This window comes from Podarcis bocagei (genome assembly GCF_964188305.1).
Source record: "Podarcis bocagei genome assembly, chromosome: 1".
Lineage (NCBI taxonomy): Eukaryota > Metazoa > Chordata > Lepidosauria > Squamata > Lacertidae > Podarcis > Podarcis bocagei.
This window is the reverse complement of record NC_138125.1, coordinates 134,005,906-134,023,310: the sequence shown is the minus strand read 5'-3', so window position 1 is coordinate 134,023,310 and position 17,405 is coordinate 134,005,906. Positions and strand designations below refer to the sequence as shown.

Genomic DNA, 17,405 nt, shown 5'->3' with positions numbered 1-17,405 from the left:
GATTCCTTTAGAAGTAGTACTCCTTTCCAGTCCTATTTCATTTCAAATGAAATTTAGACTTTACAGTTTGGGTACGTCTTAAAACTTTGAAAATAAGGAAAAGAGATAGAGCAGTTTTGTTTTACAATGGCTCAGAGCTGTATTATTTTAAAAGTACAGCAGAACAAGAGATGGCAGCACAATCTTAATTCTATCCTAATATCCTTCAACTAACATGGTAGCCTTTACCTAGTAGTTCGGACTTGTTCCATCTAAGCAAAAATAAGACTTACACATTAAATAGCTTACTCCTAAGACACAATGGGAATGTGGCAGCTCTAATATTATCTACTGTGGGTACTGCAGAAACTTATTTAAAATGCAAAAAAGCCACTTATTTTAAATGGTCAGTTTTAGCCAACTTCAGCTTGCACAGGCATCTGTAGACTCATCTATGTAATGCTGCTCTCTGGTTTAGCATTACATGTGAGCCAGACCGTAACCTGTCTGATTTTTGAATTACTGTTTTGAATAAGAGAGGCTGGGGTCCATAAGTGTCCTGAGTTATGTGCAGTCTAGGGGGTGGCACATCCCCAAGCATACCATTTTAACACGTTCTTGGGAACAATTTTTTTTGGGGGGGGGGTTTAAGGTGGAAAATAGTGATGCACAAATCAATGTCTAGAACAGTGTTTCCCAACCGGTGTTCCGCGGCACACAAGTGTGCCGTGAGACGTTGACTGGTGTGCCGTGGGAGGGAGGCGGGCAAGTCGGGCGGTGAGAGGTGGCGTCGGCGAGGATCCGCATCGAGCCGGGGGCGGCTCCGCGGTGGTGGTGCCGAGGTTTCTCTCTCCATTCTCCCCTCACACACACACAGGATCAGCTGACAGGACCCAGCCAATGGGGCGGCGGCGGGGCAGCGCGTGCAAAAGGGAGGAGCGCGAGACAGCGGACGAGGAGGAGGCCGGCATGTCCGGGCAGCAGCAGCAACAACAGCAGCAGCAACTCCCGGCGACGGCTCCTCAAGCCCCGGGCAACCCTACTCCCTCACCGGCCTCGGCCGCCCTCCTGCTCCACCCGCCGCCGCCTCCCCCGCCGCCGCCCCCTCCTCCGCCCGCTATCGCCGCCACCACCACAACAGCCGCCGCCTCAGCTGCCGCCGTCCCTCAGTCCCTCGCTTTGCTGCCGCCTCCCCCCCACCCCCAAAGCTTGGAGGTTCCCCGGCAAGGGGGAGGGAAAAAAATTGAAAACTTTCACTTTCGTGCGTCCCTCCCGGCGTGACGCTGCGCGCTGACGTCACGGGGCTGTAATGGTGGTGTGCCGCGAGATTTTTTTCATCAAACAAGTGTGCCTTTGCCCAAAAAAGGTTGGGAAACACTGGTCTAGAATCCCAGTTGTAGTTACTAGAAGTTCTCACTACCAGCTGGTAGTGGTTCTTATTTGCACCAAAACATACACTTAATTTTAGCACTATTTGTTGATCAACTGTCCAGCATAAGAACTGACATGCCAAATAACTGTGGTTTAAAGTAGCTTTCTCATAAAAGTTGCTGTACTGGTGACTACTTTCTCAAAAATCCCTGGAAACAACTAGAGGAAGAAACAGCAAGCTCTTAATTTGTTTGAATGCTAAATATTAACATCGTAATATGAAATTATGTACTACTCGTTGACAATAATCTGAATGTTATTTAGGATTAAAAGTGCCAGCCCACAGGTTTAATTATTTCTTAGACTGGCCCTAATGTGACAGTTTAATTTTTGCAGTTACTAGTACAAGCCCAATAAACTGCAGAAATATATATGAGTATGGATAAATGCCAGCCCAAAATTTCCCTCCCTGCTGCCTTTGCCCCATATTCTCTCACCCAATGCCAGCACTGTTGCTTGTGGCCACACAGCAGAAGTACTGTATTGGAAAGACCCTTAAAAAAAAATAAAAATCACATGCTTACAGACCTATTAAAGCATGTCTGTTTGTTCCTTTTGTGGGAGATGTATGTTGCTTTGTAGGCATGTAAACTGCTGCTGTCAAAAGACAGCCAGGAAGCATTGGCTTAGTTCACCAGCTACTAAAAGGGCTGGTTTACCTCTTATCTTGCCTCTTGACAAGTCAACATAAATTTAAGCTGTTTTTCAAAAAAGCAGCAAGAACAGGTATGTTGAAGCTGCTACAGCCAGCCCAGGTTCTGATATTATCCCAATGTGCTTCCTATATCCCATCATGTGCTACAGGTACAACTTTAAAAAAATATGAAGGTGATCCTTAAGTATTGTAAGAGAAAGTTCCTTACCACCCCAGTTATACAACTTATTTCATCCATTTTTATTATAGTAAGTAGAATCCTCCCTGTTCCCCACATTTGTAGTAGCAGTGTTACCCCTTCTAATCTCCATAAGGCGTTTAACATGTTGTAACAGCATCAGAGGGCTACTATGAACAAAATACTACGTAGACATTGCTCATGTATAGGAATTCCTTTTAATCTTATCTACAGAGTATTGCATGATTATGAAAATGGGCACCTGTGCCCATGCTAGGATGAAGAGTGGTACTTGCAGGCTCACGATGTAACCACTAAGTAGATAATAGGCATAAGCCTGAGTTTAAAGGAGGGAATATGAGGAAAAATCTCTGTTGCACCATAATTTAGGTGTCCAACATTTTAATTAGCTAGATTGCAAATATTACAAGTGGGCCAAAATAATTTTCTGAAGCACTTTGTTACTCTTACTACTGTGGGAAACTGACTGACTGTTACTCTGAACAACTAGGAATATCTTATAAGCACAGGAAGACTTCGATTCTGTTTATCTAATAATCTAGTCAAGTAAATGCTTTAGAACAAGAACTAAGTTGCACAATGAGTGGGATTCTTTCCACTTGTGCAGTGGGATTTCCTGACAACACCTCCGCCCCATAAAACTGACAACCTCCCAAAGAACAAAAGGGGAATAATTCTGTCTAGCAAGCTGCAAGGCTTCTATAGACAGAACATATGTAAGCACAACATTGATTTCCACCCAGTTTTTACAGTGACATCCTATAACCTCAGAAATAAGGTTCATTGAGTTTCACAGAGCTGAATATTTAATAATAATAATAATTTTATTATTTGTACCCAGCCCATCTGACTGGGTTGCTGCTTCCAACAAATATAAAAGTATAATAAAACATCAAACAAAAAAATCTTCCCTATAAAGGGCTGCCTTCAGATGTCTTCTAAAAGTCGTATAGTTCTTTATCTCCTTGATATCTGATGGGAGGGCGTTCCACCACCGAGAAGGTCCTATGCCTGGTTCCCTGTAACTTCATTTCTCACAGAGCTAGATCTCAGTGTCTGGGCTGAATGATAGGGGTGGAGATGCTCCTTCAAGTATACAGGGCTGAGGCCATTTAGGGCTTTAAAGGTCAGAACCAACACTTTGAATTGTGCTTGGAAATGTACTGGCAGCCAGTGTAGATCCTTTAGGCCCTGTGTTGTATGGTCCCGGCTGCTACTCCCAGTCACCAATCTAGCTGCCACATTCTGGATTAGATGTAGTTTCCAAGTCACCCTCAAAGGTATCCCCATGTAGAGCACATTGCAGTAGTCCAAGCAGGAGATAACCAGCAGATGTACCACTCTGGCGAGGCAGTGTGTAGGCAAGTAGGGTCTCAGCCGGTGTACCAACAGATGGTAAGCAGCTGCCCTGGATACAGAATTAACTTGCGCCTCCATGGACAGTTGTGAGTCCAAAATGACCCCCAAGGCTGTGCACCTGCTCCTTCAGGGGCAGTTACCCCATTCAGGACCAGGGAATCCCTGACACATGCCCACCCCGTCCCCCCAAAACAGCACTTCCGTCTTGTCAGGATTCAACCTCAATCCATTAGCCACCATTCATCCTCTGACTGCCTTCAGACACTCACCATCCTCACTGGTTCCAATTTAAATGAGAGGCGTTTGATGTTAACTGTCTTGGCTAGAAAGTTTAATAATATAACAATAAAATTATTTTTAAAAATAAAAGAAATTGCTTACATCACTGTTTCAACTATCCTTATGTTTACATTGTTCGCATTCAACAGAGGGTACTAACAAATAGTGTACCTGGAACATCTGAGAACTACTGAACATTATATTACCAAGAGCAGGGGTCTGCAACCTTTAAGACAAAAAGAGCCACTTGGACCCGTTTCCGAAGGAAAAAAAAACCTGGGAGCCACAAAACCATTGCGACATTTAAAGCATGCGCGCCGCTGCCCTCCAATCTGACAGCGGGTGGGAAGGTGACGTCGGGGCGGTGCGTGACTAACGCACGCACTGCCCCCATGCGATGTCACAGCCAGTACAGCGCCCGCCACAGTGGGGAGTGTCAGGGCGCACAATGCGCCTCCTCCCCTCGCTAGTATCTGCCCCGGAGCCGCGGCAAAGGTGTAAAACAGCCACATGTGGCTCCAGAGCCGCGGGTTGCAGACCCCTGACCAAGAGCCACAGCACAGACAGCGATTTGCAGATCACATACAACCAATGAAGATGACAGTGCACAGACTGCCTATATACAGCAGACAAAGAATACTGCAGATGGTAGATTTTGTAAACCTAAATTAAGTCAGTAAGTGTTTGGCAAATTTCTAGTTTAAAGAATAAAAAGATGATTTGAAAGATCCAGTTTGTATTTAATGGATTTGAATACAGAAAATACAAAAGCTTCCAAAAGTTAAGTCTGTCCCCAGATATTTGTTGCCTGGCCACAAGTTCTGACATTATATGAAGTTAGAATAACCCAGTGCTGCCTGAAAGTAGAGACACTGTAATCCTACTAAGGAGTAAGAGAATTTCCCCTCAAATGGACAAAAACTATCAAGGAAAGGAACAGCACACCTGCCAAACATGCAGAACTGAAGGGAAGTTTGTCAGTGCCTTTGACAAGAATATTCAGCTGTAACAGATAACACTGCCAAATTTGGAGGGGAAAGATTTCTGCTCCAGGAGAAAAATCCAGGTTTGCAGAATAGTGGCTTCTTTCTCTGAATACTGAGACACAAAGAAAGCTTCATGAGAATGAATGTGAAGTAATTTCAAATATCTTAGGTGTCCTATTCAGTGCTTTAAAAAAAATGAGTATTTTAAAAATCTAGCATCTATAATCATAGTTCATCTGAGAAATTCTGAAACGTTAAGTCAATGCTGAGTTGGTGAAAAAAGAATACCTGATAGACGAGCTTGCAGCAAATGCCAGTTTAAAACCACTGCACTGTTGCCATTGCATGTACCACGTGGTTTTCAGCTAAATCAGCAGCACTTTTTAAAAAAGTGACAAAATCAGCAACTGTGTACTAGAAATCTCTGGAAACAGTCTGAAGTGCTTTTGCAGCGCTTCGACCTATAAAGATTAAGTTGAAATGAACGATATGAGAGTATTTCGCAATGTTATATCTTGCGCACGCATTCTTACCACAGACAACCATCCTCAATTTGGTTTATGAGAAAAAGCAGCCTCTGTTAAGTTCAGGAAGCTAACTATGAGAAAGACATCAGAACTAGTGGCTCAAACTTCAGGCACAACACCGTACGTCAGATAAAATAAAATTTATATAAGGGCACAAGCACCTGCAAAACAACAACACCACCACACACCGAAAATATAATAAAAGCCCTTTTCTCTTTTTTTCAGTTATTGATCCCAGTGCAACCAGAGGGGGAAACAAAACTGCTATGGACAACAAAAAAAGCAGTTTATTTTTACTTTTGTTTGTTTGTTTAAGTTGCACTTGAGTACATATTTAATCTCCGACCTATCTTCCCCCTCACCTGGAGCCCGATCCTTTTTTTTTTTTTTGCCTCACCTCCATGGGGGAAAAGATCCCTTTCTACGCCCCCTCAACCCCCCCAAAAACCCCACCGTGCGCCCCTTTTGGGGACTTACCTTTGCAGAACCTCCTGGGGCGTCCAAAACTTCCGAGATGCGATGGAGAAGGATGGAGGAGAAGATGGCGAGGCACCTGCCCCTGGTTTTTTTTTTAATTTAAAACAACAAATTCATTCATAAAAATAATGGGGGGGGGGAGGAGGAAACAAAACCTTATAACGCTGCCCACCCCCTTTTCCTTTTTTCTTCGGAGGGAAACCCACCATCCCGGCGACATTTGGCCTCGCCTTTCCCAAACGTTGCATTGATCGAGCCTTTGCAAAATGTTGCATTTTCTCCACACACACCCCAAAAAAGAAAGGGGAACCCCGAGCACCCCATCCTTCTCCCCCCCTGGTCCTGACCTCCCCTCTTTGCTCTCTCTCTCTCTGTCCTGCGACCCTCCCAAGATGGTAGGGAAGTTGTCGTTTTGGCCGGGCAGAGGAGCATCTCTCTCTCTGGTGTTATGTCCTCTCAGTGCCTGTAGTGGTGCTGTAGGAGGGCTGCAAAGCTCTCTTTTTTTCCTCCTTTCTCGAGAGCAGCCCCAGCAGCCCTGCCTTCTTTGCTGGAGAATATATTCAGGGAATTTCCACCCCCCCACCCCCCGCCACCTCCACCCCCAACTTCATAATCACCTACCCTCTCCCAGCACTTTCGTCAGCGTTTGTTTTATTTTATTATTTTGCTTTTTTTTTTAAAAAAATTATTTTATTTAAATCATCCTCATAATAAAAGAGCTCCCGTTCTAAGCCTAAAAAGAAAAAAAAGAAAAAGCAGGGATCTTTCTCCTCAGAGCCAGGGGGGCAGCAGCAAACCAAGCAGCGAAGCTCCCTCAGCGCTTCAAGCCAGCTCCGAGACCCATTTCCCCGCTCCCTCCGCTGGGGAGGAAACTCTCGCTCTGCCAGCCCAACAGAGGGGGAGAAAAAGGGGGGAGAGACGAGAGAGCCGAGAAGAGGAGGGAGGAGAAAAAAAAAAGGGCCAGCTGGAAAGGTAAGCCAGGCCCGGCCTGCATCCCCGGGCTCGCCTAGGGCGGCAGGCGGCGCCGCGCGCGCGGGGACAGCCGCCGGGTGGGCTACGCGAGGCCGGGGATGCGCGTGGGAGAGCCGGGCCGCGCGGGTTTCGAAAGGGGTGGGGGGTGGGTGGAAACGGGGGGGGGGGTTCCGGGACCGGCGGGTGGCCGGGCCCGTCTGGGAACCGAGGGAAAGGGGCGCCGGTGGATGGAGGGAGGGGAGCCCGGCCGAGGCGGGAGAGAGACGGGCCTTGTGGCCTAGCGGCTCCCCGCCCCCCGCGACGGGGCCCGGCCTAGCGCCGGACAGGCCCCGGGCTCAGGCCTCCGAGAGGGGGTTTCGGAAGGTGGCGGGGAAGGCGCTTCGGCCAGGGAGCTCCGAAGCCCGGGCGGGGGTTAGGCGGCGGGAGGCCGGCGGACCGCGGATCAGAGACACCGGGGCGTGAGGGGGGTGGCGGCGAGAGAGGGGGAAGCGGGCTATTTGTTATTATTTTCCACTACGGTTTCACTCCCGAGTTTGGGGCGCGCTTCGCCCCCTTTAGACCTGGGGGAGTGGAGGGGGGGTGTCCCGGGGAAGCGCGTCCGCCGGGATCTCCCCCCCCCCGACGCCACCGGCCTTTTAAAGTTTTGCTTTTTGGACATCGCCGAGCCCCCCTCCAGCACCACCTCGGAGCCTTCCTTCAATTCGGGTTTTCAATTTGGGTCCTAACAATTTGGGTTTTAATGCGACCTGAAATGAGTGCAAGAACATTTTGGCGCTCCCTCCTGAATTGCATTGGGAAAGAGGTGGCTGGGGGGGAGAGAGAGAAGCGTTTCCCCCCTTTTCCAAACGCTGCTTTGCAAGCCCTCCTCCTCCTGCCCCACAAGTACGAAGGTTAATCCTGATTTTAAATGGTTATGGGGCAGCGGGAACTTTTCCGTGGTGCTGGCGGGGTAGGCGAAGGGTTAAAGGCTGGTAAGTCGAGGCGAGGAAGGGCATCATCATGCTGCAGAGGTGATGTTGCAAGGTCCCACTAAGAAAGAAAGAAAGAAAGAAAGAAAGAAAGAAAGAAAGAAAGAGAAAAGCCTAGAAACAACCTTGGCTAGTTTAAAGATTTGTTCCAGGGGAGGGGGAGGTCGGTGGGTGGAAGGTACTGTCGCCCAGCTTCTTACTTCTGCAGTCCGTTTGGCCAGAGCTACCAGATCTTGCCACTTCAGTACTTTCGTAGGTGCTGTCAGAGATCAAGTCCAGCCTTGCAAATGCATGCTGGGTTTATGTATGAAACCCTGGTTTTTTGTGAATGAGTTGGAATTGTAAAGGCTAGCCTCATCGTTTCTGGCCGTTCGTAGCCTGGAAACAATTTACTACCCAAGCCAGGGTTTTGGGGGTGTGTTAGGCCATAAACACCTTATACAAGGACACAGATAAGCGTTCTGTAAATGGTTGCTATATTGTTTCTATGGTCAGTGTTTGAGCGTAAAACCTTCAGGAGAAAGTTGTTGCAGAAGAGAAGAGTTTCAGGAATGTCAGTTCAGAAATGTGGCTAGATTAGGATAATTGTGTGTAGGCATAAATTCAAGTCCTTGAGGCTGGACTGTATCAGTGCAGAGGTCTGCAATGGCCAGATTCCTAGGCCAATGTTGCAAAAAGTTAACTTGGGCTTGAATCCTTATAGTACATTCACTTCCTCCATCTCCAGGTGAACTTTTGGCCAGGATTTCAAGAGCTGTGAATCTAGTTCCGTGTATCCATGAAGGGAGCTTTGGATTTGTGTTTCTCATAGTGTGCCTCTTCAAGCCACATGTCAAAACAGTTTCTGAAACTGAAAGGAGTTTAGAATGCAGTTTGGGACTTGCCATTGGGACCTGCCAGTCACAGAAATTGAAAGGCTTAAAAACAAAACAAAACAGTGCTCGAGTTTAAAGTCTTGGCTGCACTCAAAGTATGTTTTTGGATCTCTGTCCTTGTTTTGTATGCAGAATAGAAGCCCCATTGCATGGGGGAATTGAAATCAGATGTGTCAGGTGAGCTTTTCTGAGATTCCAATGGAATACAGTACCTATATAGGCAATTTTCCATTATTCTTAGATGACTGGTGGGACATTTTCGTTTTAGTTCTGGCAAAGAGTGTGGCTTCAAGTGTCTGTTCTGCAAAGCACTCATGCAAGCATTCTGTTATAAATGCATTACAGAACTGTACCCTGAATGGACTTCCCAACGCTCAAGAGTGCTGTTATGCTGAGTGAGATAACAACAACTTTGTCACTCTGTAGAATGATGGACCAAAACTGCAACCTATGACACTATAATCCTATGCATTATTTGGTGGTGTTTTGTTAAAGCTGTTTTGTCTGTGCTAGAGTAAGTGCTTAAAGGCTGAGGCCTAGTTTACACATTCTCAAAAAAGTCACCATGTGTTTGGGTTCTGATTCATTATTTAAATAGAACCATCAAGCTGCATAGTGCTTTCCAAAGTATAAGAGGACAGGTTCTTGTTCCAAGGAGCTTACAATTTTAACACCACCAGCAACAACCATTTCTTAAGTGTATTTCAGTAGTTGCACTTAGCTTTGGTAAAATTGAACATGGCCTTATCTTCATAGGAACTACCTTTTAAATCCCTCCCCTCACACTGGACTCTTACTCCATTAAAATAAGTAAATTTTACTTTTAAATAAGTAGCTTAGGGTGGAAATGCAAAAAAGTTATACAAATATGAACATTACTATCTAAAACACAACTACCTAAGGTTAAGACCCTTCCTTACCCAAATACAGCACAGGGTGTTGACTAGGGGGCCCTAGTTAGCAGATGACGCTGTGGTCTAAACCACTGAGCCTCTTGGACTTGCAGATCAGAAGGTTGGCGGTTCGAATCCCCACAACAGGGTGAGCTCCTGTTGCTCTGTCCCAGCTCCTGCCAACCTAGCAGTTTGAAAGCACGCCAGTGCAAGTAGATAAATAGGTACCACTGCGACGGGAAGGTAAACAGCGTTTCCGTGCGCTCTGGTTTCCGTAACGGTGTCCCGTTGCAGCAGAAGTGGCTTAGTCATGCTGGCCACATGACCCGGAAAGCTGTCTGCAGACAAACTCAGGCTCCCTCAGCCTGAAAGCGAGATGAGCGCCACAACCCCATGGTCGCCTTTGACTGGACTTAACTGTCCAGGGGTCCTTTACTCTTTACCTTTACCTAGGTAGCTTTTTGCATGCCTCCAAATAATTGCTCTGCCTGTCTTACTGATTTCAACAGAATTAAAGCTAGCTTTTCATGAATGCCAGTACATCTTAAATAATTGCAAAATGTGGGTTGAATACAGTTGACTGTTTTAAAGTAGTTAATTTCCATGATTGGCAAATAACTACCACATAGCCAGTTGCTTTTGCCACCTGTCCGCATGGAGCGAAGAACCTTTACTATCCACATTCAATCAGACATCCCGGCAATCAGGAGGTGTTAAAAATCTCACCACATGGGTGTATGTGCACTGAGAAATGTTATGACTTAGTAAGTGGTAGCTACTCTTCCAAAGCAGAGAGAACTACAATTTTAAAATGAGAGACAATCTAAAGTTGAAGGTTTCATTCTGCAAAGTGGTACATAAATACAATATTTCAGAGTAATGAGTATTATCATATTTCCTGGGTGGGCGGGGGGCTTGAGGGAAGGAACTCTAAAATAAGGGTTATCTGTCAGTTCTCTCAGTGAGGTAGCACATGCTCCCCTCCCCTCTTTAGTACTGAATATTTTGGTTCCACCAGCCTACCCTGTCTTCAGATTCTAAAACTGTATCAGTTTTAGAAAGACAGAATGGGAGCAGTTTTGTCACATCTAGCTTCTGGAGATTTTTTTAAAAGTGGCTCGAAGTGTTCAAATATAGAATTACTGATGATAATGAGAAAAATGCTGCTGGGACTAAATTAACATCTTTCTGATATGTGGGTGTTAATACTGAGAGCAAGACGATATGAGTCACTTTCACTCTGATCCTAAATGCAGGATGTGGAAGTAAGTTGCAACGAGTTTCAGGGGAACTTGTTTTCACATTAGGGGTACAGTCCTCTGCACGTACCTGGGAGCAAGCCCCCTTGAACTTTGGAATAAACATTCCATAGGATAGTGCTGTCAACGTCCATGAGATTGGACTCAATTCACCATGATCCCAAGGTCCATGGAGGAGAGAAATGTGGTGGCTCAAAGGGCTTTGTGTTTCACCAGTATTGGCTGCTAGGTGATCCCTCCTGAAACATAGCAAACCAAGGAAAGGCTAACCATTAATTCACATGAGTTAGCTTCTGCCATGGAAGATTTCAGCAGAAATCCTGGGCAAAGGGATTGGGGATGCTGTGTATAGGCCATGGCTGATGGGATATGAAATGCTCAGCAGCAGGTCATTATTAATATCTGACACTATCATGTGATTTCAGTATAAATCTCTAGAAATCAGTGGGGAATGTCTGGGGCCGAATGCAGCCTTCTTGACATCTCTAGTAAAGGTAAAGGGACCCCTGACCATTAGGTCCAGTCGTGACCGACTCTGGGGTTGTGGCGCTCATCTCGCTTTATTGGCCGAGGGAGCCGGCGTACAGCTTCCGGGTTATGTGGCCAGCATGACTAAGCCGCTTCAGGCAAACCAGAGCAGCGCACGGAAACACCGTTTACCTTCCCACCAGAGCGGTACCTATTTATCTATTTGCACTTTGATGTGCTTTCGAACTGCTAGGTTGGCAGGAGCAGGGACTGAGCAATGGGAGCTCACCCCGTTGTGGGGATTTGAACCGCCGACCTTCTGATCGGCAAGTCCTAGGCTCAGTGGTTTAACCCACAGCGCCACCCGTGTCCCTCTGAACATCTCTATTCGGCCCTTAAATGCTTCCCAGGGCACACCCCTCACTGGCTCTACTTCCCACCCCAAATGTTTAGGTGTGTGGCCCTTGGAAGTTTTCGGCGAAGGAACTGTGGCCCTTGGGTTGAGAAAGTTCCCTACGTCACCTCCAGAACATGATGTAGAAGGGGTTTCTGTATTGGTAACTAGCACCTTGAAAACAAAGATTGCAGTTCTAAGCAAATAGTAGGGAAGCACCATTGAATTCAGTGGATCTTCTTAGTAAGCATGGGCTCCATCTGCACTATGCATTTAAAGCAGTATCATAGCACTTTATAAACAGTCATGGCTTCCCCCAAAGAACCCTGGGAAGTTTAGTTTGTTAAGGATGCTGATATGTTGTTGTTTAGTCGTTTAGTCGTGTCTGACTCTTCGTGACCCCATGGACCAGAGCACGCCAGGCACTCCTGTCTTCCACTGCCTCCCACAGTTTGGTCAAACTCATGCTGGTAGCTTTGAGAACACTGTCCAACCATCTCGTCCTCTGTCGTCCCCTTCTCCTTGTGCCCTCCATCTTTCCCAACATCAGGGTCTTTTCCAGAGAGTCTTCTCTTCTCATGAGGTGGCCAAAGTATTGGAGCCTCAGCTTCAGGATCTGTCCTTCCAGTGAGCACTCAGGGCTGATTTCCTTAAGAATGGATAGGTTTGATCTTCTTGCAGTCTTCCAGACCTTAATTCAAAAGCATCAATTCTTTGGTGATCAGCCTTCTTTATGGTCCAGCTCTCACTTCCATACATCACTACTGGGAGGATGCTGATATAGTGTTCAAGATTTCCCAGGCGCCAGGTGCGTTTTGTGACTGACACACGCCCAATTGCAACCAGGTGGAGATGTCTGGATGCAAGGTTGGCGACTGACATCTCCACCTGGCTGGCCCCTCCAGCTTTCTTAAGCAGGTAAGCAGAAGATCTTATTTATTGCATCAGTTTTTCCACCTTTTTCTCCAAGGAGTACATGTAGTTTGGATTTGATATCCCGCCTTTCACTCCCTTTAAGGAGTCTCAAAGCGGCTAACATTCTCCTTTCCCTTCCTCCCCCACAACAAACACTCTGTGAGGTGAGTGGGGCTGAGAGATTTCAAAGAAGTGTGACTGGCCCAAGGTCACCCAGCAGCTGCATGTGGAGGAGCGGAGACGCGAACCCGGTTCACCAGATTACGAGACTACCGCTCTTAACCACTACACCACACTGGCTCTCTACATGGTTCACCTCCCTCCTTAGTTAATCCCTACAATTTCTCTGCGAGGCAGATTAAGAGGTTGTGAATGGCCCAAGGTCATCCATTGAGCTTTGTGACTGAGTGGGGATTTGAACCCTGATCTCCCAGGTCCTAGTCCAACACTCTTAACCACTACACCACAATGACTTCCTAGAGCACAGTGCTTCTGCGATGGGGCAGCTCTATAAATTAAGTAGGTAAATAAATATGGGGAAGGCAAACTGTCTCTTAGAGAAGGATCTGAAATAATTTCTTTGAAACTTGAATTTGTTTGTTTTATTCTGGATTGTTTTATTTGATGTTTTTAATGTGCTGTACACTGGTTTGATATTTTTTAAAAAAATATAAAGCAGTATAGAAATGAATTGAAAAGAATACATACATACATACATACATACATACATACATACATACCACTGCAAAAAAGATACCTAGACTTTCTGTTGTAGTGCCATTTGGTGATAAACTTATATACCTGAGTTTCTAACACTGATTGGGAGACCCCCTATTTCCCATACAGAGCTATAATTCCCAGAGTTTTCTGGGGTGAGCGATTGATTGTTAAACCACTCTGAAGTTGTAGGTCTGTAAGGGAATAGAGGTTTCCTAAAGCTCTTTGCAGCCTTAACATGCTACAGTTCCCAGGATTCTTTGAGGGAAGGAATTACTGTTGAAAGTGATATGATACTGCTTTAATTGTATTGTGCAGATGGGTCCACAGTTAGGATCATGCTGTCAGAAATGTAGCATAAGCTAGATCTCAATTGGTTAGATGTACTGTGACTGAATTTCTCGGTTGCGCAATGAGCTGTCACACTTGACAGTTGTGGAGGCTTGGGAATGTATTCAGATCTTTCCTTTTTCAGAGCTGCGATAGTTTACTAACTCTCTTGATCTCTGGTGAGGATTGCCGCTGTATTCCTCCACCATTTACAGCAGGGATTACCACTAGAAATGCTCCTACCACAGAAGGATAAAAAGATTCTTCCATGGACCTGCCTTGCTTCCTTCCACATACAGTGGTACCTCGGGTTACAGACACTTCAGGTTACAGGTGCTTCAGGTTACAGACTCCGCTAACCCAGAAATAGTACCTCGGGTTAAGAACCTTGCTTCTGGATGAGAACAGAAATTGTGCGGTGGCAGCGGGACGCCCCATTAGCTAAAGTGGTACCTCAGGTTAAGAACAGTTTCAGGTTAAGAACGGACCTCCAGAACGAATTAAGTTCTTAACCCGAGGTACCACTGTAGTAAGATTCTATATGAGCTCCGAATTTTGGGGGGTTGGGTGGGTGGAGATTGTAGTAGATGCCTGTGTACACAATTCTTGGATATAGAGACACATATAGGTTAAAAAGTAAGTTGAACTATGTTGGAAAGAAGCAGTGTTTGGGAAGAGTACTAAAGGACAGGATTATTGCTGAGGAGTTGCTCTGGGCTGTCATGACTGTCCCTCTGCAGCTTACCTTGGCTGGTCACCAGCATGGCCATTTAACGCTACTATGATGGCCAGAAGCTCTCAGATGCCAATTGCATTGTAGTTCAAGTTGCCGTTTCTTGGTAGTCAAGCAAGCTGTATGACAACAGCCTTAGGCAAGTGTATGTGTGTGTAGAGAGAAATGTGTGTGTAGAGAGAAATGTGTGTGTAGAGAGAAGAGAGTTGTTGGCCTCCATCTGTCTTGAAAGACAGTGGAGTACTCCTCTGGGGGTGAAGTCAAATGACTGTGTTAGCAGCATCAAAGTGACCTCCCCAGGGTGCAAGTCTGGGCAGTTTGTATGGAGGTCCTGGGCTGACCAGACAGCTAGACACCCCTCTTGGCCTCGTTTATGTTGTCCAAAGGAACACAGAGAAATACGTTTGGAACCAGCTTGGCTCCAAGAGTTGCCAGAAGGTGGTGTGCAAGGTGCCATCCAACCATCTTAGGGACTCCACTCTGCAGTTGTGTAGAGATTACTCCTTAACCTTTTATTCTAAAGATAACCTGCAAGACAGCGGAGGTTTGGATCCGTGTTCCTTCTACATGGGTTACCTTTCCAGGTTGATGAGCTCCATCTGCCCCTCACTTCCCTCTACAGTGGTACCTTGGGTTACATATGCTTCAGGTTGCATACACTTCAGGTTACACACTCCACTAAGCCAGAAATAGTGCTTCAGGTTAAGAACTTTGCGTCAGGATAAGAACAGAAATCGGGCTCCGGCGGTGCAGCTAAAGTGGTGCTTCAGGTCAAGAACAGTTTCAGGTTAAGTACGGACCTCCGGAACGAATTAAGTACTTAACCCGAGGTACCATTGTATAGCACATGCAGAAACTGTCTTCTTGACCATTGGACCCACTATTGGTCTTGCCCACTCAATCTGCTGGAGTCTGTCTTTGCATGCAGGGGAAGACCCTAGCTCACCAAGGGTTTGAAACCCGTTGGCTCCCCTCACCTGGTTTAGCCAGTCGAAGCTGTTCCCAGGATGTGTCTGCTGTTGCATGCTGACAGGAGCCACAAGTGAGAACTGAGTGCAGGGTGGGGACCAGAGGTGGACAAACCACCCCAGAAGGTGCACAACATGCCCCCCCACCAGAGGTACTACCCCATACATAAACACACACACACAACATTTAAGAACTGTTAGTTTGCAGATGCTTCCAAAATATTGTTGCTGCGACACTTTAGGGCAAGACTGCACCATATGATGCACGATTGTCCCTTGCTGCTAATCATCTGGTCAGACATCAATTAATGCCTAAGCAAGTTTGCTTTGGAGAAACAAACCACAAGTTTGGATGCTAAGTCTGGCACTCTGTGGTTTGCCTCCCAGCTCTAGGAAGGGAGGAGCAAAACAGGGACTGGTAGAGCAGTGTGCATAGAATAATTTGCATAACTATGGCTTATGGTCAGCATTGCGACTGAACATGGCAAGTGTGTGTCTGTAGAGCAACTTTGGTGGTGAAGCAATTGGTCCAGGACTCAAAGAAGCCATCAGAGTTGAATTGTTAGCTACAAAACTTGCTCCCGTTGGCACTCAGGAGTGAGTGGCATGGATGTGAAGGGGGAATGAAGAGCGGTTTACAGTACTATAGGGCAATTACTTTGAGCTGAATAGTGGCTGAGGAGAGAAGCAGGGTTTTTTTATGTACTATCCTTCTCTTTAAAAAGATTTTATCTTGTTTAATTTGTTCTTTTCCATGCCTGAGAATATTCAGTCCTACTATACATACAGAGGATGAGCATGAGGGTGAGGAGAGAGATGGTATTCAGTTATATGCAGGAATAACTTAGTTTTTGTTTGCACTTTCTGTACGATTGAAAACCTTAATAAATTGCTAATCACGAATTGAACCAAAAAGAATCGACCATGGAACCATGACTCCCAGAACACATAAGCTAGTCTAATCTTGTTTGTCATAATTTGTAAAAATTAAAAAAAGCTATGAATTGAGGAGTAAAAATATTCTTTCTGGCCTTTAAATCAAGGAACAATGCTCAGCATCTGTTCATATGAAAACCAGCTCATAGCACCCCTGCGTGACCAAGCAACAGAACCTGGTCAGAATGTGTCTTTCAATTGGCTGCTGTGGTCACAGAGACAGGGAACAGGTTTTGACTCCTATCCCTTCAGGTGCATCATATCACTTTTTCCTGCATGCCCTTCGTTTCTATTGGGGGAATGTAAATCATTGCACTTGCAGTTACAGATAGGTAGCCGTGTTGGTCTGCCATAGTCAAAATAAAAAAATTCCTTCCAGTAGCACCTTAAAGACCAACTAAGTTAGTTCTTGGTATGAGCTTTCGTGTGCTCATGAAGATCTGAAGAAGTGTGCATGCACGAAAGCTCATACCAAGAACTAACTTAGTTGGTCTTTAAGGTGCTACTGGAAGGAATTTTTTTATATTGCACTTGCAGACAGTATTGAAGTGAGGGAAATCCTGCTTTCTACCCCTGGCATTACCTGTCCACAGCCACCACTGACAGGTAGACCACAAGGGAGAATAATGTTCTGCCTATCTCTTCTGAAGACAGTTCTAAGAGTTGTGGAGGAGATGCAATTTGTTTCCAACACCTCCCCCAGCAAAAAAACAACAACCCACCCAGGAATATTGTTTGGGAAGGAGGCAAGTGTTTCCCCTCACCTTTTCAGGACCTGGAAACAAATTTGTTTTAATTTGTAGGGATACGGTTTTGAAAAGCAGGCCTGGTCTCCCCACTTTGGCAATTGCCCTTCTATCTATCCTCCCAAGCTCTCTTGACAAGGATTTTTGTTTGATTTGAATGTTTATTGTCCATATAAAACATCAAATCCTTACAAACATGTTAACAGCCCACTGTCATCTTCAAGTAAAACAGTGGCCTACAAAGTGCTATACAGTGGTACCTTGGGGTTACATACGCTTCAGTTTACATACGCTTCAGGTTACAGACTCTGCTGACCCAGAAATAGTGCTTCAGTTTAA

The 17,405-nt window shown here is 45.8% G+C and overlaps 1 protein-coding gene and 2 long non-coding RNA genes across 4 annotated transcripts in view; 2 read left to right on the top strand and 1 right to left on the bottom strand.

Annotated features, from left to right (window-relative positions):
- Nucleotides 1–2,447: 2,447 nt before the first annotated feature.
- On the bottom strand, nucleotides 2,448–6,467 carry LOC308581983. The gene is made up of 2 exons (XR_014005430.1): nucleotides 5,893–6,467; nucleotides 2,448–3,945 (listed from the first exon to the last, which is right to left on the bottom strand). It is a non-coding gene; the product is annotated as an uncharacterized lncRNA (long non-coding RNA).
- On the top strand, nucleotides 3,940–6,036 carry LOC308582182. Its single transcript, XR_014005541.1, has 2 exons — nucleotides 3,940–4,119; nucleotides 4,455–6,036. It is a non-coding gene; the product is annotated as an uncharacterized lncRNA (long non-coding RNA).
- Nucleotides 6,468–6,635: 168 nt separating the features above from the next.
- Nucleotides 6,636–17,405, top strand: part of INO80D (INO80 complex subunit D) — a 40,249-nt gene continuing 29,479 nt past the window's right edge. The window contains exon 1 of one of the 2 annotated variants that reach the window (XM_081206398.1): nucleotides 6,636–6,864. The gene's annotated coding sequence lies outside the window, so the exon portion shown is untranslated. The remainder of the gene's footprint in view (nucleotides 6,865–17,405) is intronic. The other variant, XM_081206397.1, reaches the window with a different exon arrangement.